This window comes from Acomys russatus, chromosome 2 (genome assembly GCF_903995435.1).
Source record: "Acomys russatus chromosome 2, mAcoRus1.1, whole genome shotgun sequence".
Classification (NCBI taxonomy): domain Eukaryota; kingdom Metazoa; phylum Chordata; class Mammalia; order Rodentia; family Muridae; genus Acomys; species Acomys russatus.
The window spans coordinates 105,970,584-105,994,556 of record NC_067138.1 but is presented as its reverse complement, the minus strand read 5'-3'; the positions used below and the strand labels follow the sequence as shown (position 1 = coordinate 105,994,556).

The 23,973-nt window shown below is 43.8% G+C and overlaps 1 pseudogene; it reads right to left on the bottom strand.

The window, feature by feature from the left end:
• Positions 1 to 3,928: 3,928 nt before the first annotated feature.
• Positions 3,929 to 4,762, bottom strand: LOC127199060 (keratin, type I cytoskeletal 18-like; annotated as a pseudogene).
• Positions 4,763 to 23,973: the final 19,211 nt, after the last annotated feature.

Genomic DNA, 23,973 nt, shown 5'->3' with positions numbered 1-23,973 from the left:
TTACATAGTTTAAATTCTTTTTCTGAAGTCAGTTGATGACATATTTAGATGTAAATCTACCTCTTAGCTCTCAATAAAGCAGAGATGCCCTTGTCAGTGAAAACTGACTTGATGAAGGCTGCTGTATGCTGAGAAGCCTCCTCTGTCCCCATCCAAACTGTCCCTCCCCCTGCTGTGTCCACTGCAGATTCCATGCCGTGAGTTTTAGTCTTTCTCTTCAACTCTGATCCCAAACTGCCTCCTGGACACGTCCATTGAGATAGACTGATAGAAATTAATTGCTTTGATAAGTAGGTAAACTGGATTCTGTTAACATACACTTTTTTTTTGCTCTTCGGTGTTTTTGTTTTATTGTTTTTATGTCTTATTTTATGTGTATGCATGTTTTGCATATATATAGTTTGTGTATCATTGTGTGACCTGTTTGATACAGGTAAGATTATGATGGAGGATCCCCTGGAAGTGGAGTTACAGATAATTGCAAGCTACCATATCGTTTCTGGGACTCAAACCCAGGTTGTCTGGAAGAACAGCCAGTGCTTGTAACCACTGAGCCATTCCTCCAGCCCTCTTTCGTTTGTTTTTAGGTAGGGTCTCACTATGGAGCCTAAGCTGCTCTTGAATTTACAAACCTCCTACCTCAGCTTCTTCAAAGCTGAACAAAATTTATGCCACCACACCCAGTTCAATACTATTTTATATATAACAGAAAAAGATTCTATTACTTTCATCTCCAGAAGAGAGAAGGAGCTTTTGGAGAATGGCTTGTAGCAAAAATACACCTAAAAGTCCTAACAGGAGGCATCAGTGTTGGCAGGAGAGGGGCTTGTAGTGCTGTAGCCTCCCAGCACAGAGGTGAGAGCACAGCGAAGCATAGCAGCTTCAAGTCTAAGGGAAGTGTAGAAACGGAAGGCAAGGAAAAGACTCTCAAATTTTTCTTTGGTGTGTGCGTGTGTACGTGTGTGTGTGTGTGTGTGTGTGTGTGTGTGTGTGTGTAAGAGAGAGAGAGAGGCACGCAGACAGAGAGACAGGCAGAGAGAGAGAGAGAGAGAGAGAGAGAGAGAGAGAGAGAGAGAGAGAGAGAGAGAGAGAGAGAGCACACTTTGAAGAGAATGTCAAGAGTGTGGCTAAACAGTCCTGCAATAGTGAGATTGTTGCTGTGAACCAGGGACCTAATGCCTGCGATCAACACTTCAGCGGGGTTCTGAAACATAAGGACAGAGGTGTGGTGTCAGTGAGAGTGAAGACACTATTAATTTTCAGGCAAGTCACCCTGATTAGCTTGGAGCTGTCTTTATTTATACAATCATAAACTTGCTCACCTTAGCAGGGCTATAAACATCAGTAATCTATAAGCCCCATCATTACAAAAACCCATGTTCCCCTATAGTTTCTCTTCTTCCTTCCCTCTCCCACTAGTACAATCACTCTCTAACCTTACCCTGCACTACAAAGCACAATTTCAGCAAGCCAAAAAAAAAATGTCTATCCAGGCATGACCTGCAGACATGAGCACATACCCAGCTGGCAGCACATACAGTTGCACAGTTGTGCAAGGTGAAAGACAAATTAACCATTTCTGGGCATAAGTCTACCCCGCCTCTAGTTTTGAAATTACAAATTAAAGTTAGCCCCTCCCCACCATCCGTCATTAAATAGCATCCCTCTGTCATGATACTTTTTAAATTGCAGACCGAGAGGAGCTCATCGTACTAACAACCTTTCCTGATATGTATCCATAAAATTCTGATACCATCTCTCAAGAACGATTTTTTAAAGTCTCTGTTCAGCAGACACAGTTTCCCCAGAACACTTATACAAGCAGGACCCATTGCTCTCCACACTGCCACAGGCTTACTCAATGTGACTGCGGCTGTCTCTCTAGGGACATAATTATATGTCCCAAATTACCCAGGATTAATGGTCACATCTGGAGGATCGATAGAGGCAGAGGGAGGAAAGGAGGGTTTTACCCCTTGAACGAGTTTTGAGAAAAACATAGACTCATCCATGGGGCTTTCAGCCTGTGTAACTGTGGCCTTGCCTGTGACAGACAAAGTGACATTAAATATCATTATGATAAAATTCATAGTGAAAGCAAGGAGAGATGTGGCACACACGCTCTAGGTAATAAGTCTCTCTCTCTCTCTCTCTCTCTCTCTCTCTCTCTCTCTCTCTCTCTCTGTGTGTGTGTGTGTGTGTGTGTGTGTTTGTGTGTGTGTGTGTGTGTGTCTTGAGACAGGGTATCTCTGTGGAGCCCTGGCTGTCCTGGAATTCACTCTGTAGACCTGCCTGGCCTTGAACTTATAGAGATGTAGCTGCCTCTGCCTCCCAAGCGCTGGGATTAAAGGCATGTGCCACCACCCCCTGGCTCATTTAAAAGTCTTAATGATTTAGCTACAAATAGTGATCTGAATTTTCCTTCTTTTTTTTTCCTTCTGAGACAGGATTTCTCTGTGTAGCCTTGACAGTCCTGGACTCGCTTTGTAGACCAGGCTGGCCTCGAACTCATAGCAGCAATCCATCTGCCTCTGCCTCCTGAGTTCTGGGATTAAAGGCGTGCGCCATCACACTTGGCTGAATTTTCCTTCTTAAAACTTAAAAAAGTTATGATTTACTATTATTGCACATATGTGTGTGTGATGTGTGCGAATGTGGGCACGTGTGTACCACAGCACTTTGCAGAGCTGGTGTTTTCTTTCCATACTCCGCTTTCAGGGATTGAACCAAGATTGTCATGCTTGTGTTGCAAATGCCTTGGTCACTGGGTCACGCCATTGGCCCTAATTTTCAATGAACTCGGATTAACTGTATGTGATAATGATGTTTATTGTTGCTGCTCCAGAAATGCGGAGAAGGTGTGCTGGTTGCCCCTTCCCTGTCCTTCTAAGTCTCCAGCAATCACTATTCCTTATGTGTGCTGGCCAACTCTTTAAAGCTTATATGTACAACTGGAAATATACAGTGTCTAGCTTTCTGTACCTGGACTATTTCACTCAATGTCCTTAGTTTTCTCCGTTTTGGTGAAAAAAAAAAAATGACAGGATTTCCTTCTCCGTCGTGGCTGAGTGATGCTCTGTTGTCTTCTTTAACCATTCATCTGTTGATGGCCACATAGACTGATTCCATATCTCTTCTACTGTGACTAGGGCTGTAATATGTGACCTAACTATTTTGGAAAGATGGAGGAAAACGGTATGTGAAGAATACAGATATCACGGCCTCCAGTAATATGTAGTTAAGTACCATTTAAAACATAATTTAGTAATAATATGGTGGTCAACACTAGAATGGATCATGTAGGTGGAAATGGTTGTAATTTCACAGTCTTAATAATGGGAGACACTGGGAAGAGAGAGACACACAGGAGAGATAGCTATTATTAAAACACAGTATTATCTGACCTTCAATTTTATTTGCATTTTATTAATTTACATGTGTGTATGGGCATTGTGCTGGCTGGTTTTATGCCAACTTGACACAAACTAGGGTTGTCTGAGAGGAAGAAACCTCATATGAGGAAATGCCTTCATAAGATTGGGCTGGAGGCAAAGCTGTAGGACATTTTCTTATTTACTGACTGCTACGGGAAGGCCCATCCCATTGTGGATGGTGCCACTCCTGGAATGGAGGTCCTGAGTTCTACAGGCTAAGCAAGCATAGAGAGCAAGCCAGTAATCTCCATGGACTCTGCATCAGCTCCTGCCTCCATGTTCCTGCTCTGCTTGAGTTCCTGTCATCATTCCTTGCCTTCAAGGATGAACTGTGATGTGTAAATGCAAAAGAAATAAACCCTCTCCTCCCCACGTTGCTTTTGGTCATGGTTGTTTTTTGTTTTGTTTTTTTATTTTGTTGTTGTTGTTTACACTCAATGACCTCTCAACTTTTATTGGTCCCTTGGTCTCCAGGAGTACCCGCCTTCTCAGCCTCAGTGCCTCAGAACTCTGGTGTCATTGGTTCAGATACCACTTTGCCACCCACGACCCTGTGGGTGGTTGTCCTCCGGCACCTTGCATGGAGTTGCTACAGTCCAGAGCATCGTCCAGTGAGCAGCAGTAGGCGGCAACCTCAGCCTCCACCTTCGTGTTCCTGGGTCTGGCACTGCCCTCTGCCTGAGTTTGTGCAGCTCTGGTTCCAGATACAGAAGGATCCCGCTGAGCTGCTCCATCTGTGTGTTGTATCTGGCCTCCACATCCGCAAGGCTGTTTTCCAAGTTGACCTTCTGATTTTCCACAGACTCTAGGTCAATCTTCAAGGCCTGGAGGGTGCGTCTCAGCTCCATAAGTGTGTTCTCAATGTGTCTGATTTTGGCAGACCTGGTGGGAACTAGTGTGGTATTCTCCTCAGCCTGCTGGGACCAGTAATTGTCCATTTCCTCACGGTTCTTCTGAGCCAGCTCCTTATACTGGGCACAGATGTCTGCCATGATCTTATTGAGGTCCTGAGATTTGGGAACATCCACGTCCACTGTCAATCCAGGACTGGCAATCTGAGATTCCCGACCCCTGACTTCCTCCTCATGATTCTTCATGAACAGCAGTTCCTCCTTGAACACTTCAATTTCCTTCTCCAGCTGCAGCCTTGGGATACTGGTGTCATCGCCACCTTTCAGAGTCCGTGGATGGTCACTCTACACAGATTGGCACATGGCCAGTTCTGTCTCATGCTTCACTCTAAAGTCATCAGCAGCAAGACGGGTGTTGTTGCGGGACACGGAGACCCAGGAGCTGGACCCCCCAGCACCTGTAAAGACGCTAGCCATGCTGTTGGCCAGCCGGACCCGCTGGCTAAGCCTCTGCACAGAGCCCAAGGACCCGTTGTTGGTGGAAAAGGTGGTGAAGCGAGTGGTGAAAGCTCATCTTGTCTAGAAAGGACAGCGAAGAGAGAAACCAGGACAGGAGTTTGTCTGCAAAGAGTGGTAGCCCCCATCTGTTATATTGCTGAGGGACGTGGTCTGGTCATAGCGTTTTATCACAGCAACAGAAACCCTAATTAAGACACGTGTTTTGCCTGCATGTTTGTCTATGCAGCACCTGTGTGCTTGGTGCTCAGGGAGGCCAGAAGAGAGCATCAGATCCCCTGGAACTGGAGTTATAGACGGTTGTGAGCCACCATGTGGGTTCTAGGAAACCAACCCGGGTCCTCTGGAAGAGCATCCATTGCTCTTAACTACTGAACCATCCTCCGATCTTTATTTGGCATTTTAAGGATTTTATAAATACATGTTTGTGTGTCTCTATGTAGATATACATGTATGTGTGCAGGTAGCAAGAGGAGCTGAGCCACCCGGAGCTGGAGTTATAGGCAGTTACGAACCTGATGTTGTGAACTGAACTCTGTTTTTCTGCAAGAGTGCTCTTAATGGCTGAGACATCTCTCGAGCCTCTTATTTGACATTTTAACCTGTGTCCTTGAATTACTTTACTTACAAAAGAAAAAAGAGGGGCTGGCTAGCTGGCTCAGGAGTTAAGAGTGCTTGATCTGTATGGTGGCTAATCTGGGTTGTCAAGGTGACTATATTTGGAATCAACTGAAACACAAGGTGCTCGGCACTTGAGAGGCGTTTCCTTGATTAGATTATTTGAAGCAGAAAGACCCACCCTAAACGTGGGTGGTGCCTTCCAGCGACAGCCCAGATAAAAAGACACAGAAGGGACTTGCGTGTTGCCTGCTCACCATCATTTGTCTATCCCATGGCTTGGGCATCCTTCACTGATGTCAGAACCAGTTTCTTTGGCCTTCCAATGTGTATTGAAGGCCAGTGGCTCTGTGGGTATCCTTCAGGCCTTTGGGACCGGGTTGGAACTTCTGAACCATTCAGACTCATAGAGTGAATGACCACCAGTTTCTTGGCCTCTCCAGTTTGAGGCAACCAGGGCCCCATTCTAGGAGCCAATTTAACAAATCCCTCTTTTAGGGGCCAGGCGTGGTGGCACACGCCTTTAATCCCAGCACTTGGCGGGCAGAGGCAGGTGGATCACTGTGAGTTTGATCCAGCCTGGTCTACAAAGTGAGTCTAGGACAGCCAAAGGTATCACAGAGAAACCTTGTCTCGAAAAACCAAAAAAAAAAAAAAAAAAAAAAAAAGAAAAAAAAAAAAATCCCTCTTTTAAAAAAACACCAAAAAACAAAAAATGTTTTTTTGGGAGGTGTTCAAGATAGTTGTGTGTGTATGTGTGTGTGTCCCTGGCTGTCCTGGAGCTCATTCTGTAGACCAGGCTGGCCTCACACTCAGAGATCCTCCTGCCTCTGCCTCCAGAGTGCTTGGAGTAAAGGTCACCACCACGTGGCTCTTAAATCTTCTCTTAATGAGTATATTTGCTATCAGTTCTGCAATTGTGAATGAGTGCATAAAAACTATGAAATAGCTGTTTTTCTCTTTTTGAGACAGGGTCTCACTAGGTAGGGCAGACTGGCCTGAAACTCATTAAGACGAACCTGGCTTCAAATTCATGGAGATCTGCTTGCTTCTGATTCCTGAGTGTTGGGGTTCAAGGTGTGCACCACCATGCACAGTAGAGCTAGCACTTAAAAAACATGCATTTATTGTGCAACTATGTGTGGAAGGCCTATATAGTCCTGGGTCATGCCAGGAATGGATGGCAGGGAACAGAATAGACATGGTTTCTAGTTTTACCAATTGTTTGAGCAAAAGGGCCTTTCATGGAGCTAAACAACTAATGTATAATTATAAATCACACCTACAGAATTACATGTGGGAATTCAGAAAGAGGGTCTCCCATCAGTCCCCAGGGTTCATATTCATCTGATCTTTCCTGCTTAGAGAATTCAATTTCCAAAAAGCAGGTACACAGACTGGTGCTCTTTAGTCAAAGCACAATAGTGTTCCAGGAGGCAATAGATACCCATTATCCACACAGCTTTTTAATCTTCTCTATATTAATTCTTCTATTTATAGCCACTCTACATAAAATGCAGCTGCCTGTGTATCCCTTATGCTCGTAAACCGCACAACAGAGTCTTGGATTAATTAAAATACCATAAAGTGGGTAAAAAATGGCAGCCTAGCTCTGGTCCCCTTTCTTCTCCTATCAATAGGATTAGAAGTTTTCTCCATCCAACTTTGTCTTGAGATCCTTATCCCAGGCATTCTCAGACCCAGCAGCTAATGAGAGGTATCAGTGTGTCAGGGGGAGGGAGAAAGAGCTTATTTTCCAATTATGAATGTCCCGATTCATTAAAGCTGACTCCAGCATTTGTTTTTGGACTCAGGTTGTCATGGACTTGCATCTCAACAATAGTGGCATGTGGACCTCTGCCATCTTTCATCAATCTTCTGTGAGGGTGCCATTAAAAGAAAAAGAAAACAGCAGAAAGCAGAGTTGGAAAGAAACAAAATACACATGTCCAGGCCATAATTATATTAGCTTGCTTAAAAATTACTCGTCCCGTTGCTTCTCATTGGAGAGCCTTGAAGTTTGTTAAGACAGGGCTTATCCTGTGAGCTTTACAGAAAACCTTAAGAAATCCAAAGAGCAGAAGCCAGTGTCAGACCCAAGGTCACAACTTGTCATAGAACAGCCAATGACAGTATTAGTTAATGTGTCATGTCACAACACTTTACATAACAACACCCATGATTAGTCAGTGTTGTGTGAGCACATTCGGGCTTTTTATAAGATCACTTGTCTTTAATGTATCAGAAAAATACAGTCAAATTAACTAGGAAAACCCCCCCTCAGACTGCAGTTCCTTTTATCTGTGGCATCACTCTCCGAAGTCTCAGTTACCTATGTCCAACCATAGCCTGAGAATATTAAATGAAACACTCTACAATTAAGCCATCCATAGGCTCTCAACCTTGCACCTTTAGCTAGTGTGGTGCAATCTTGGCTTCAGAGCCAGCACACCTGTGACACGAATCGTCCTTGTGTTCAGTGTGTCCATGCTGAGAGCACCGCTTAGCTGGTAGTCGTGTCAGTTGTCTGCTCTCCTGTGGTGCTTTTGTTTGAGGGACCCTGCTCCTGTAGTCTGATGCTGGGATACTGCGCCTGCATCCTGCACCTTCCTCCATCTTACCAAGCAGGCACAGGAGAAGAGTGACTAACGTGAGGGGCGGGGGGGGGAGAGGGAGAGAGAGAGAGAGCGCTATATAACACTTATTACAGTATATTAATTGTTCTACTTATTGTTAATCTTTAATTATGTGTAATTTATACCTTAAATGTTATATTAGATAAATTTGTATGAGAAACATAATAAACCCAGGATCTGATGCTGTCCACAGCGCTGGACATCATCTGAGAGTCTTGGGACAGATCCTCTGGGAATGAAAAGGTCCTACTTTTCCTTAATTAGTCATGTGTCATTGCTCAGGAGCACTGTAAATAAACTCTTTTTCTTAACCTAATATTGGACTTAGGGAAATAGTCTAAACCAGGATTATTCAAACTTTACTTAAAAAAAACTATGTTTTTTAAGATTTATTTTTATTTATGTGCAGGAATGTTTGCTGTGAGGGATGAGCAGGTGTGTGTGTGTGTGTGTGTGTGTGTGTGTGTGTGTGTGCGCGCGCACGCACCTGCGTGTGTGTGTAACTGCGTGCCTGTGAGTGTATGAGCAGGTTGTATGTGTGTGCAACTGTGTGCCTTTGTATGAGCAGGTTGTTTGTGTGTGTGTGTAACTGTGTGCCTGTGTGTGTAAAAGCATGTATGTGTGTGTATGACTATGTGTCTGTATGTGTGTGTAACTGTGTGTACCCTGTCTGTGTATGAGCAGATATGTGTGCACGTGTGTGTGTGTAACTGTGTGCCTGTCTGTGTGTGTATGAGCAGGTACGTGTGTATGACTGTGTGTGTGTGTGTGTGTGTGTGTGTGTGTGTGTATGTATAAACTGCCTGTCTGTCTGTGTGTGTGTGTATAACTGACTGCCTGTTTGTGTGTGTGTATGACTATATGTCTGTGTGCTTGTGCCTATGAAGCCAGAAGAATGCACCATATTCCATGGAGCTGGACTCACAGGCAATGGTCAGCTGCCTGCTGTAGGTGGTGCAAATTGAACTCTTACCCTCTGCAAGAGCAACAAGTTTAGTCGCTAAGCTAATTGCTCTCTAGGCTCAAACTTTTTCTACTATGAACCCTTTTCATTTGAGAAACTTTATGCAACCTGCAAGTGTTTAGGTGTATAAATTAGACATACAAATCAAAGATTTATTCAAAACAATTCATGAGTGAACTTATTTTAGAACAATTCTTGGTCTCAGAAGGTGACCCAGTTGGTACATTAGTTTGGGTCGCTATTGCTATGATGAGACACCATGACCTAAAAGCAAGTTGGGGAGGAAAATGTTGATTTGGTTTATGTTCCCACATCATAGTCCATCACTGAAGGAAATCAAGACAGGAACTTAAGATAAGGACTTAGAGATAGGAGCTGATATGGGGGCCATGGAGGGGTGCTGCTTGTCAGTTTGCTCCTCATGGCTTGCTCAGACCACTTTGTTATAGAACCCAGGACCACCAGCCCAAGGATGGCTCCACCCAAAATGGGCTGGGCCCTCCTCCATCAATCACTAATTAAGAAAATGATCTATGGCTATAAGGTATATTCTCAATTCGTGACTGATGATGGAGGCCCAGCCCACTGTGGGTGGTGCTATCCTTGGGCTGTTTTCTTGGGCTTTATAAGAAAGCTGAGTAAACAAGCCATGAGGGAGAAAACCAGTAAGCAGCACCCCTCTGTGGCCTCTGAATCAGTTTCTGCCCCCAGGTTCCTGTTCTGTTTGAGTTCCTGTCCTGACTTCCTTGTATCGTGAACAGTGCTATGGAAATGTAAACCAAATAAACCCTCTCCCCCACCCCACCCCCCAAAAAAGAAAAGGAAAATGATCTATAGGCCTGCAGATAGCCTGATTTTATGGAGCCATCTTCTCAGTTGAGGCTCCCTCCTCTCTGATGACTCCAGCTTGGGTCAAGTTGACATAAAACTAGCCAGTACAATTGGTAAAGTACTTTTCTTTGGGCCCAAGGATTTCAAGTCCCAGAACCCGTATTTTAAAAGAGCCTTGTGTGGTGGTACACACTTGTAATCCCAGCACTCGGAAGGCGGAGGCAGTGCTCAGATTCCAAATGTGGGTTCCAGAGGCCCAAATTCCAAATTTCAGGCTTGCGAGGCTAGCACTTTATTAATAGAGCTATGTGTTTTCTTTTCAATACTCATGGTATTTTTATTTCGCATAGTCAAATATAGTATGATATGACATAATATTTATATTATAATCCCATTTAATTTTGGTTTTAAATTTACTGTTAGGAATTTTTATTTCATCTAATCTCTTGCTCTGTTCTTCCCCTCCACAGCACAGTATCTTCTTCTTTCTTTCTCCCTTTGTTCACTTGTGCTCTCTTTCTTCCCTCTCACTGACTCCTTCCTTCACCTCTCTTGTTTGCTGTCTCCACATTTACTCTAACTCTCAGTAGCACAAAGCACAGTAGTTTTGCCAGTTAATTTAGTTGTACGGTCATTGGTAATGTTTATTGGGCTGCAATTGATTTTAAGTGCATCTCTCCATCTTTTCTGGTTTGATGTTGCTGCTACAGCAGTTTGCTTCCTCCTCATGGCTGTTTATCAAGAAAGCACCCATCTCCTCAAACCAGGAGGGATATACAAAACCACACATGTTCACATAGCAATGCAGAGATGCACGAGGTCTGAGAGAGCATCAGCATGGCCCTCCTCACGCCTTCAGCCATGAGAGAGCACCAGCACGGCCCCTCCTCACGCCTTCAGCTATGAGAGAGCACCAGCACGGCCCCTCCTCACGCCTTCATCTATAAGAGAGCACCAGCATGGACCCTCCTCACGCCTTCATCTATGAGAGAGCACCAGTGTGGCCCCTCCTCAGGCCTTCAGCTATAAGAGAGCACCAGCATGGCCCTCCTCACGCCTTCAGCCTGCACTCAAAGATACACCCGAGGAAGGCCTCAAAAGCTTTCTACTAAAAGGGATAGAAGACCAAAAAGAAGAAACAAAGAAGCATCTGAGTTCAGCCTACCACTCAGCAAAGGAAAGTCCGTGACACAAAATCCACTGCAGGCAAAAAGAGATGAGAAAATGAGCGACATGGATGAAAATAGTCAACAATAACGAAGAAAACATCAGGAAAGAATTTGAGATTTATAAGAAAATAAGTGAATATAAGTGTTGGAAACGAAAATGTTGGAGGGCTGGAGCTCCCTTAAGAGAGCGCGTGTGTAGCAATCACGGAGTCCAGAACAGGATGAAAGTCGTGGTGTATGCCTAAAGTCTCAGGGAATAGGAGGTAGTGACAGGAGGACCAGAGCTTCAAGGACATCTTTAGGTATGTGTTGAGTTGAAGGCTGTCTGGGATATAAAAGATTGTCTCAAAAGAAAAACTCACAAAGGATCAAACAAAACACCACAGTGGAAAATACCACCAATAGATGTGACCAAGTAGAGGGAAGTGAGGAGTGGAGGACAGGGTTGATGGAATACTGTGTTTACACATCCAAGAGGATGAAAAATGTGCAAGCATGACCACAGTGCCCTAGAAATCTGGAAAACAATGACAAGACCAAAGTCAAGAATCCATGGGACAGAATAGGAGGCTGAGACAAACACTAAAAGTGTGCAGATCTGTTCAATAAAATCATAGCAGCAGAACCCCCAAGCCTAGAGAAACGAGGAGATATTCAAACACAAGAGGCATTTAGAAGCTCAGAGAGACATGACCAGAGAAGGAGCTCTCCATGGCATCTAGTGAAGATGCCAAAAATGCAGAGCAAAGAAATATTATGAAAAGCTATAAGGGAAAATGCCATCTCGCTCACGAGGCAGAAACATCAGAGTAATGTCAGATCTCTTGTCACCAACCCCAGAGCCAGAAATGCACAGAATAAATATTTTAAGCCCTGGAAATAAATAACTGCCAGCCTAGAGTGTGATATCCAGCAAAGATGTCTTTGAAAATGGATACAGAATAAAGAAATTTAAAGGCAAGAACTAAGGCAGCCCGTGACCACCAAGCCAGAAATGCTTACGATGTTATTTAGATGGATGCCGTATACAGAAGATGGATAAAGAGTCTCAGTCATGAGGGCATGGGCAGCACTAAGTCTTATGGTGCTTACCTGACAGGGGAAATAATATGATCCTGATGGTGGTTTTCCCAGGGTGAGGCATATTCATTGCATTCTGCAAAGGGAAATAAAAACCAAGTCATTAAGAACTAGCGATCTTCTGTCAATGATCACTTTAAATGTAAATGACCTTGACTCAACCATCAAAGAGGCACAGACTAGCTGACTGCCATAAGAAGTACAAAAGCAGACCCAAACAACTGCAATGAAAAAACACGTCTTCCTGATAAACATACTCATAGACTAGAAATTTAATGAGGAAAATTAGGGAAGAAAAGCCTATCAATCAAATGGTTAGTGTAGCTCTTCTATTTAACATCTGACTCAGTAGAGTACACTGAAAACACAAGAGATGAAAAAGGACCTTGCATATTACTAAAGGTAACAATTCACCAAGACCATACTTCAGTTAGAAACATACACACGTCAGATTCATGAAACAAACACTATTGGGCTGAAATGGTCAGGTGGTCCTGATATAATAGTAGCAGTTGATTTCAGTAATTACTTTCATCTCTACATAGAGAATCCAAAATAAAGATGATAAGAAGCTTCATAGTTAAACTACACCAAAGAGCAAGTGGACTTAATAGAATTGTACAATATTTCATATGACAGAAATAGAACACACATTTGTCTTATCATCACACGAACCTTCTCTGAAATAGACCACAAATCAAGTCTTATCAAGTACAAAAGAATCAAGATAATGTCTTGTGTCGTATTAGAGAATAGTGCAATAAAACTAGAAGTTAATAGCAAGAAAACTACAGAGGCTACACAGATACATCAAGACTAAACAAAATCCTCTTGAGATAAGGATGTCAATACTCACGTGACCAGTGAGACACTGAAGAAGTCAGGGAGGAAATTAAACAATGTCTAGAATGCATAACACACAGAAGCATTTCAGACAGGACAGCCAGGGCTACACAGAGAAACCCTGTCTTGAAAAGACAAAAAAAAAAAAAAAAAAAAAAAAAAAAAATAGCTGGGCATGGTGCTGCATATCTGTAACACCAATACTTGGGAAGGCAGAGGCAGGTGGATTGCTGTAAATTTGAGGACAGCCCGGTCTACAAAGTAAGTCCAGGATAGCAAAGGCTACACAGAGAAATCCTGTCTCAGAAAAAAAAAAAAAAAAAAAAAAAAAAAAAAAAAGGCCACGTTGTGGTAGCACGTGCCTTTAATCCCAGGACTTGGGAAGCAGAGGCAGGAGGATTTCTGTGAGTTCAAGGCCAGCCTGGTCTACAAAGCAAGTCCAGGACAGCCAAGTATACACAGAGAAACCCTGTCTCGAAAAACCAAACCAAACCAAACAAGAAATCAAACAAAAAACAAGTTCCCTCTCCCAAACAAAGAAGTAAACAAAGAATAGGGGCTGGTTACACAGTCCATAATGCATCCTGGTCTTGTAGAGGACCAGAACTCCAACATCAGGGCATCTGACGCTCTTCTTGTTGGCTTCAGCACACATACACAATTCTCTCTCTCTCTCTCTCTCTGTTCTCTCTCTCTCTCTCTCTCTCTCTCTCACACACACACACACACAACCACGTACAAACACACACAACCAGAATCAACAATTAATGTTAATAATAAATATTAAAATAAATATTACCTACAATAAATAACCTTATCATGAATCTCAAGGTCTAAAAAAATATGACATTGCAAACCCCAAAGTAATACACGGCGAGAAATCATACAGAGCAAAGCAGAGTACAGAACACTGAAGAACGGACAGACCTGATGGACCACAGGATTGGTTCTTAAACAAACAAACAAACAAACAAGATTGATGAGCTCCTACCACAATTAATCAAAAGAAAGAGAGGCTATGCAAGTTAGTAAAATGAGTTAAAAATGGAGAGGTTATGTAAGATTCCAGTAACATTCACAAACCATTAGGAAGCACTTTGAAAACTTGTATTCCACCAAACTTAAATTTTGAGGAACATAATGAACTCCTAAAACACGTACGGCCAATAAAAATGAAAACAACAAAACATAATCAATTTCAACACACACATAACAGTCCAGATTGAAGCAGAAATAAAAATTCTCCTCACAAAGAAGTGCCCTGGACCGGATGGATTCACTGTGGTCAGGCAAACATCTAAACAACAGAGAACCCTGATTACCTCAGATGGCTCCAGGCAGTGGCAAGGGAGAACAACCACATGTTTCTACAAGAACTGCACTACCCTGATACCAAGACCTTGTAAAGACACGGGACAAAGAACATTAATAAATATCAATTTCTCCAAAGAACACAGATGCAAAAAGTCTCAGTACAATTCTTACAAAGGAAACTTAAGAACATGATAAGAATATTATAAATTGCGACCAAGGTGGCCTCACTCTAGAGATGCAAAGTTAGCTCAGCATTCACATATCTTTTAAGTGTAATTCAGCAATAAGTAGAGGTGATGTAGAAACCAGAGATCATTCCAATTTAGGCAAGGAAGGCCTTCAATAAAGCTCAATGTCCCTTCATAATAAAAGCCTTGAGGAAACTAGGAATAGAAAAAAACATATATTAAAATGTAATTTTATTTGTAAACTTTTCTTTACCTTATCACTTAATTGAAAATGTTTTTGCACAATTTACTAATATTACGAATATTCTAGATACAGTGTTAGTGATTTCCAATTTAATCCCAGTGGAGCCAAACAGTGTACTATGTATAACATCTGCCTTTGAGTTGTGGTACTAGGAATAGAACCTAGGTCCTGGAACAGAGACAGGAACCACAGAGAAACCTGCTTACTGCTTGCTCAGCTCCTTTTCTTATGTAGCCCTGAGGCACCTGCCTGGGGTGGCAGTGCCCACTGTAGGTGGGCTTAGCCCTTATACATTAATCATTAACCAGCTCCATAAAAGAAAAAGAAAGAAAAGAAGGAAAAAATATACGTAAGGTGAAACCACATCACGCTATAGGCTTAAATAGACACAATTCAAATCACTCTTCAAAAAGGAAAAAAAAAATTGTGAGTAAGAAACCTGAATGGACACTCTATACAGATCTGTGGAGATGGACGGTGGCTATCAGATCACGCACATTTATCATTTATTTATTTATTGGTTTTTTGAGACAAGGCTTGTCTGTGTAGCCTTGGCTGTCCTGAACCCGCCTCTGCCTCCTAGAGTTCTGGGATTACAGGAGTGTGCCACCACACCTGGCTTTTTATTATCTATCTGTGTATGTATGTATGTATGTATGTATGTATGTATGTATGTATCTATCTATCTATCTATCTATCTATCTATCTATCTATCTATCTATCTATCTATCTTTTGAGACAGGACCTTCCTATGATGTAGCTCTGGCTATCCTAGAACAAGCTATGTAGACCAGGCTGACCTCAACAATAAATGCCCAGAGACCCACCTGCCTCTGCCTTTCCGAGTGTCAACACACTTTTAAACCACAATTAGATACTACCTCATACCTGGCAGAATATAAAAATGAAGCAACAACAACGTCAAAGTCTGGAAAATGTCGGGGCCTGGAGAGATGGCTCAGTGGTTAAACTCGCTGGCTGCTCTTTGAAAGGACCTGAGTTCAATTCCCAGCAACCACATGGTGGCGCATAACCATTTATAATGAGATCTGGTGTCCTCTTCTGGCCTGCAGGCACACATGAAGGCAAAATATTGTATAAATAAATAAATAAATAGAAAAATGTTGCCATGGGTAGAATTGCATCCTATGGAAGAAGCTACGCCTTCCCTGGTTGTAAGAAAGGTGCTTCCTTCCAAGATGTAACTGATAAGGATCCTAATACAATTCTGTGTCTACTAAGCCATGGTGACCAATGGCAGATTCAGGAGAAACATCATGTGAAGAGAGAGATGAAGATTTGAGTCACTCCCTCCAAGCCAAGGATCACCTGGAGCTACCAGAAGCTGGAAGGGACCCTCTTCTCCCCCAGCTTTTAAGGAGTGCCTGCCTTTGCAGACTCTGTCTCCTGCCACCCTGTGATGGTGTTGCCATGACAGTGCGAGTCAACACACACAGGCGGGAAGCAACTGGAGGTCTCTTTTACCACCAGTGACGGGTTTAAACAATCACTTCTTCTTGAGAGTCAATAAGCACTCCTGTGTATCTCAGGAATTCTGCTCTTTGCACGAGGCTGTTCATCGTGAGTTTTGTGATAATCACAAACAAGAGCTAAGCGAGTGTCCACAGGTGGGAGAAAGGAGAGCAGGTAGGGTATTTGTAATACTGCATTTTTTTTCCTGACAGTTATCAAGGCTGAGCTACATACAATATCAGTATTGATGAGTTTCAAAAACAGTATGCCAGATATAAGAGGTCAGACACGATGGAACATCATTTGACTAAATAGGACAATCAAAGCTAATCTCCTTTGGCAGATATTGGAACAGTGGCTCCCTCTGCAGGCCATTTTAGGAAGAACCATTAGGAAACATTCTGAAGGGTGGGAAACAGCACTGTCAAGATTTGGATGTTCCTTACATGGCAGCATGCATTTATTATAATCTAAAGATTAGTTTTTTGACTTTATGTGTTTCAGTTATCAATGGCATTCAACTTTTATCTCCCTTCTTTTGTTTTTCTGTGGAATCAGGATCTATGCTGTAATGACATTTGCAAACAGTAACTTTCTGTTTCTTCTTCCTCCCTTTCCTTAGAGATATTTGGCTAGACTACCTGAAAAATGGTTGTATTAAATGAACTGTCACCGGATGATTGTCCCCCAGAGAGCATCATTTTTCTCTTACTCTCTGTGTCTTCTTAGTTAAAACCCACCCTGGATTAAATCTGGGGTGAATCCCATGGCTTTTCCAGTTGTGCTTAGATAATAAATAGTCTCGTTGTTCCAGCGTTTCAAGAGCCCTAAGAATTACATGACTTCAGCCTTGGTCCAGTGTAACAAGGAAACCTCAAACTTACCCCATGTGAATGTGTGTGTGTGTGTGTGTGTGTGTGTGTGTGTGTGTGTGTGTGTACGCGCATGCGTGCATGAGTCTCTGCTTGGTGCTGGCTCCAGGCTCAGTGACCAAGGGCATGCTTAGTTCCTGGTCAGTTTTGCCATCAGCTCAGCTCTGAGCTCACCCCTTACTCATTCACTGGCTGCCGCCCACCTGGAGGCAGAGCATAGCGACTCCTACTGCCCAGGGAGCAGAAGGCCAGCACTCAGCTCAAGTTCCTTTCCAGAGAAGAAGCCCTCCCCCCACCAAGCTTCTGTATGCTCGGCCCTCTGGACAAGATCCTTCTGTCCACCCTGATGCCTTGCTGTGTGGCAATGAAGTCACACGAGCTACTTGGCCTCTCTGTGGTTAATCCTAAGTGACACAAAGTCTGATTTTGTTTGTTTGTTTGTTTGTTTTGAGACAGGGTCTCTCTGTGTAGCCTTGGCTGTCCGGTACTCACTTTTTAGACCAGGCTGGCCTCGAACTCACAGCGATCAGCCTGCCTCTGCCTCCCAAGTGCTGGGATTAAAGGTGTGCATGACCATGTCCAACTCTCAATTTTTTTTTGAAAACATCTTACATAATTAATCTCTTTCCGCTCTTCTTCTTGCCTAGATTTTTTTTCCTGTTTGTTTTGTTACATTGGCCTTGCATTCTAGTTACTTTTGGTACACGTATGACTCCCTCTATGAGATGATCAAGCTGCAGAGATTTCATTTTGGCCCCTGCCCAGCTGGGGCTGGGTTGACAGTTATCTTGAGAGTGGGCCTGCTATAAAACGTGGTTTGTCCATGGCACCAGCCAAGGACAAAACATGCAGTAAACCTCGAACCCATACCCAGATCTAGCCAATGGACAGGACATTCTCCACAGTTCAGTGGAGAGTGGGGTCTGACTTTCACATAAACTCTGGTGCCCCATATTTGACCACATCCCCTGGATGGGGAGGCCTGGTGGCATTCAGAGGAAGGATAGCAGGCTACCAAGATGAGACTTGGTCCTTATGAGCATATACAGGGGGAAGAGGACCCCCTCAGTCACAGTCATAGGGGAGGGGAGTAAGGGGAAAATGGGAAGGAGGGAGGAATAGAAGGATACAAGGCATGGGATAACAATTGAGATATAATATGTATAAATTAATGAAATATATTTTTAAAAAGGTGGTTTGTTTAGATCACTCCTGTGCTCCTATCTCTTGTCACAATATCCTGAACTATATCTCTGTCAATAGGACCGTAGCCATATTTGTCCCTTAAACCAGAACCCATGTGCCAAGGTAAAGCTCTTTTCTTTATAATATTCCCTTATAATTTGGACTCAGTGGACTAAGAGTGTGGGCATGAGCAGCTGCCTGAATCAGCTTGGAATTTGCTTTCCTTTATCATGAAGAAGTCATGGTTCTTAAGTCAGATGTTCTCAACCTGTGGGTCACGACCTCTTTGAGGGTCACATATCAGATATTCTGCCTATCAGATATTTACATTCGGATTTATAGCAGTAGCAAATTACAGTTATGAAGTAGCAATGACATAATTTTATGGCTGGGCGTCACTACAACATGAGGAACTGTATTAAAGGACCGAAGCATCAGCAAGGTTGAGAACCGCTGCCCTAAATGAAGATGCACAGCGTAAACTAAGTACTTAGCAAGCATCTAGGTTAATGGGGAAAAAAAAGCATTTTTCTGATGCTTGTTTGCAATGGTAACTTCTTCTCAGTTGATAAGTAACCTTGTCAATTGTCTAAGTGTTCTGGCTGTAAGATGGCACTCAATGAAGGCCTCGCTTTCTCTCCTTAACTATTCACATGGGCACACACTTCTTTAGAGATGTAAGCGCTACATACACACACACACACACACACACACACACACACACACACACACACTTCTGAAAAGAGAATTTGTCTGGCTGTGTTGAAGTCACGTACCTATTTGCCTTTCATTAAACTTATTGACAAATGACCTTGAGGGAAGAAGACAGTGAATCCCAGTTGAACCTTTAACAAAACCTTGCAAAATTTGCCTCCAGGAACAAAGGCGTTCTGCAACGCAGGCTGGACTGGGCACATTCTCTCAGCCTCGGCATATCAGGCACATTCATCTCAGCAGCAAACCTCAAAGCCACATGAAGCATCGGTGTGTGTGGCCTGGAATATTAACAATACATTTTAATTTCAAGGCACTCCTGCCCACAGGGTTTTGGGCACTTTAACAGGAAAAATAACTGAAAACAAAGGAATATCAAATCAAATGTCAGGCTGATCATAATCTGGTTTATAAGCAGGGAGTTGTCATGGCTCTTAATAAAATGTGAATAAGTAAGTTTCTGGTTCTACATTAAAAAATATAGAAAGAACAAGTCTTTGCAACATCGCTGTTTATCAGAGCACAGCTCTAGGATATCCAGGGACTTATAGTGTGAGATTACTGTGAACCCTGGGGACATCAGCAAAAGCCAAGTGCTGACATGGAGTCTTGGAGTCTTCCTGCTCATGCATGCTCTTTCTGTAGCTGGGTGGATCTTTTTTGTGGCAAGGGAAATCCTTCCAATATTTTGTTGTCTGGCAAGCTTCAATAGTCAGTGTTATTGCTTTGTAGCTGTGGGCCAAGCCACAGGTGAAGGTCAGGGACAGGGCAGCTGGGAGGCATGTGTGGAGGTGGGAGAGCGTAAGCGGGTGAGGGCAGGTGGACAGCAAGAGCTCCAAGCAAACAGCGTTCTCTGTAATCCTGGTGAAGGACATGTCTTGCCACCAGGATGGTTTAGGGAGGTGTCAGCCACCAGAAGGCCAGGCAGAGAAGCCAACGGAGACTGTGAGACAAGCAGGCAGGAGTGCAGAGCAGAACTGGGCTGGACTTTTCTGGGAGGTCTGTGTGTGCTGGGGCCGCAAACACTAAGTGATGGGGACAGCTCTGTCAGATGGCTCCACGGGGAGGATTCTGTCCACAAATGTTGTTTACTTCTTAGACTTTTCTGTTTTGTTTGCTTGACTTTCTATTTTAGGAGGAAGGAAGTTGGATGGTAGGCAACCTTTACTTGCCACAAAAGCTCATCTTGGAAGATTCTCAATAACAGACTTTCTATGTGAAGTGTACGTGGGAACTGTCATACATAAATCTTCTTTGTAATCTGAAACATGTTAGCTCACCAAAGGTTCTGAAAAGTCCTGCAGTCAGGAGACCCATCCAAGTCTTTCCCTCACACATGGACTTTCTTTTACATCTTAAAAATCGTATTTTTTTCTTTTTTATTATTTTAAAAATTGTATTATTTAAATTTTTAAATTAATCATTCTCTCTCTCTCTCTCTCTCTCTCTCTCTCTCTCTCTCTCTCTCTCTTTCTCTCTCTCTCTCTCTCTCTCTCTCTCTCTCTCTCTCTCTCTCTCTCTCTCTCTCTCTCTCTCTGTGTGTGTGTGTGTGTGTGTAGGTGCATCACAGAGTACATTAGGAGGACAGAGGACAACTTGTAGGAGTTGGTTTTCTCCTTCCTACATGTGTCCAGGAGATTAAACTCAGGCCATTAGGTTGAGCCATATTGCTGGGTCCAGAGATAAAACTTTCATTGGGTCTATACTGCTATTAAATACGGAAACATATAAAGTAAGTGGGTACCAGAAACATAAGCACATGAAGCTTTAAAAATGGAAAAATGCTTTGCATTGAAATGTTAGAACAAGCATGTAGCATGTCACACACACAGGACCTCTTAGAGGAACAGTAAATGGAAATGACAGTAAGAATGAGACTGGGGATGCAAAGACGATGCAGTGGTTAAGAGCACTTTTGCAGAGGACCAGGGGTTCTGGTGCTCTCCTCAGTCGGCACCCACAACCATGTGGCATGTAGTCACACACACACACACACACACACACACACACACACACACACACACACACGCACTTTAACAAAATAAGATTTCTTAATTTCTATTTTTAAAATCTGTGTATACTCATTTGCAGACACCTTTTCACCTTGTCAGCCTTGTTTAGCAGAGTGCTTCTTGAGATTATTTGGAGGCAGAATCCTTTTCCTATACAAATCAGTTACTTTCCTAGGACAGCCCTGCTTCGAGCAGCTCATACTGAAAGAGACTCTTCTAGAACTCCTCTTACGTCGGTCCCATGGGACTCAGTTGTAAGGACAAAAATCTGTGTCCATCCAACTCCAGGGAGACCACAGGAAATGCTTGCCTTTCCGGTGTAAGTGAAATAACATCACATATGCCGGCACTATCCAGAGAAGGCCCCCTGCTGTTTATTTAGGAAACCAACTTCCAGAAAGGATTTGAAGTGGTGTGTGGGCTGAAGCGGGATGGTGAGGGCGATTATTCAGTGTCATTGGCAAGTTTTTGCTGCCGAGATGACTTGGAGTCGTTAGGAGAAACAAGAAATGGGCACCAAAACTTTTGGGGGTGAACCACACTGTTCTTCAAGTCTGGCCACTAAACATAGTTTGGTCATATGGAGGATGCTTACACCAAACAGAGATTAAAAAAAAAAAAAACAAAACTGGAATTCCATCAAACTTAGGATCCAACAGTGGAGTGCACGATCATGGTGTCTAGAAGCCTGTGTGTTGTGAATAGCTGCAACACAGGGTTGTGACAGCAATTACAAACTGGACTGGCTGGGCGTGGTGGCGCATGTCTTTCATCCCCACACTCAGGAGGCAGAGGCAGGCGGATTGCTATATGTTGGAGGCCAGCCTGGTTTACAAAGTGAGTCTAGGACAGCCAAGACTACACAGAGAAACCCTGTCTCAAAAAACCAAAAAAACCCCACAAACCCCACAAAAAAACCCAAAATGGGACCAGGATCCACCTTGAGGGGGATCCACCTCAAGATGTAATTTTAAAGTCAGCAATGAAAGTCAACAGGTGACGCCAGACATAGGACTCCTGGTGGCAAGTTGCCCCTTCTTCTACTGACTTTTGTGGTAGCTGTGTGTTCTCCTGGGGGCAGCTAACTAGGGTTGTTACCAGGAGCCACATGCCCTGTTGTCTCTAGACTCCATAGAGAAGAGATTGAGTTGCTGGACAAAATGGCATTTTGCCCGCTGTAGCCCTTCTTCGGGATGAAGGTCACAGGCCTTGTGTGGAGACCTGAGGGACTGAGGAGGGGTATACCTTTCCTAGGGAGGGCCCAGGGTCCTGCTGAGGGCAAGCTAGCTAATGAGCTGCCTCAGGCATGGCTGAGGATTAAGCTTTTCACTGGGATGGAACAATCACTGTTTGGTTCCTTCCAACACCCTTCCGGGAGCCTGTTCCTAATTATATTTAGATGGAAGTGGGTTTTCTGAGATGCCACAGAAGACTGCAAAGGATTCAGACACTGTGAGCCTGAAAGAAGGGAAGATATACTAGTGAGAAGTCAGCTTCAGAGAAAGACGCCTTTAAAAATTGAAAAGGTATCTCAAATAGGCACCGGCTTCTTGTGTTGGAGTCTTTCCTCTAGTTTCTTTCAGATTGCCCTAGGTCTGGACCTTCCTCTTTCTCTGCATCTATAAGTAGGATCTATAAGATGAGATGACTGGGAGGCCAGGCAACAGATGAGGCAAGGTGTGGGTGGACAGGAGCACAGATTAAAAGGGCTGATCATTACAGAGGGTCTAGGGAAGGGAGGTGTGGAAAGCACACCGGGAGAGAGGGCACACTGCCGGCTAATGGTAGGTCGGATGCTGAGATCCTGGAGCGCAGGTTTGACTAGTGTGAGGTTGCTTCAAAAGTGCTGCAAAGGACACTGGGAACTTTGTTAGCAAGGCAAGGGACCCTCAACATCTAGGAGAGTACCTGGAGCAGGTACTGTAGCTAGATGGGAGCATGGAATTTTCTGAGAAGGGTCTACTGTGCGTGCAGTCTTCACAAAGTTGTACTCCCCATGTCATTGGTTATGACTCTCTCAATCTTTTGGAGCAAGGAAATTCAAGTACATAAAAGCAGAATGGTGGCGAAGAAGTGAGTGACAACGGAAAAGGAGGAGCAGCTGGTGTGGGCATGCGCAAAGCAGGTGCCTAGCTACGGATTTGCAAAGCGGAGCACTCGTGTTAGTGTCTTCAGGGAAGCTTTAGGATTGTGCAGCAACATGTGGGCCGCTAATGCATGTGAAGATATAAAGGAACTTGATTTGCTTTTGGAGCAGGGGGCAGAACCCAGGGCACATAAGCTAAGTGCGCACTGCGCCAGGAGCAGCCCCCTCAGGCTCTGGGCGGTGGAGCTTCTCGGCTCTGCAATAGCAACGCTATACACACTTGTTCACACACACACACACACACACACACACACACACACACACATACACACACACACACACACACACTCTTTCTGTGTCTGGTAGTTTCTTACATTATCTCACTGTGGACAGTAAACATTTGTAGATGTTTCCTTTTGTATCCTCTCTGATCTTGGGGGTGGAGGTGGGGGTGGGGAACTGATCACATGATGCCCGCTCTGCCACACAGATCTTAAAGAGAAAGTGATACGAAAGCTCAGGGTCTGCCTAGAGCTCATGTAGTTAGCAACACCGGCCACGGAGACGAAGGGAGTGAGGACAGAAAAATCCCAATGGCAGAGGAGTTCTGCTGGTGGGTGTGACAATGGCAGCTGTGATGGTGACGGAGACAGCACGCAACAGCCCATTTCCTAGAAGCATCAGGGATTATGGCTTTGAGTGAGGTTAAGAGATGCTAGTGGTGCCAGTAGTGGTCCGAACTCCCCCAGGTAACAGCAACTTTGCACTACCGTCTTGCCACAGCACAGGAGGGCACTGCAGCCTTCAGACCTGGGTCTTGGGTCCTGCTGGAGCACCGTTGCTTACAGCTAGCAATCCTGGCTGATGGACTAAGACCGGTTACATACTTTTGGGCATGCTTCCACGTGTCACTGTTCTTGTGTACCAAACTAACCATGCCGCA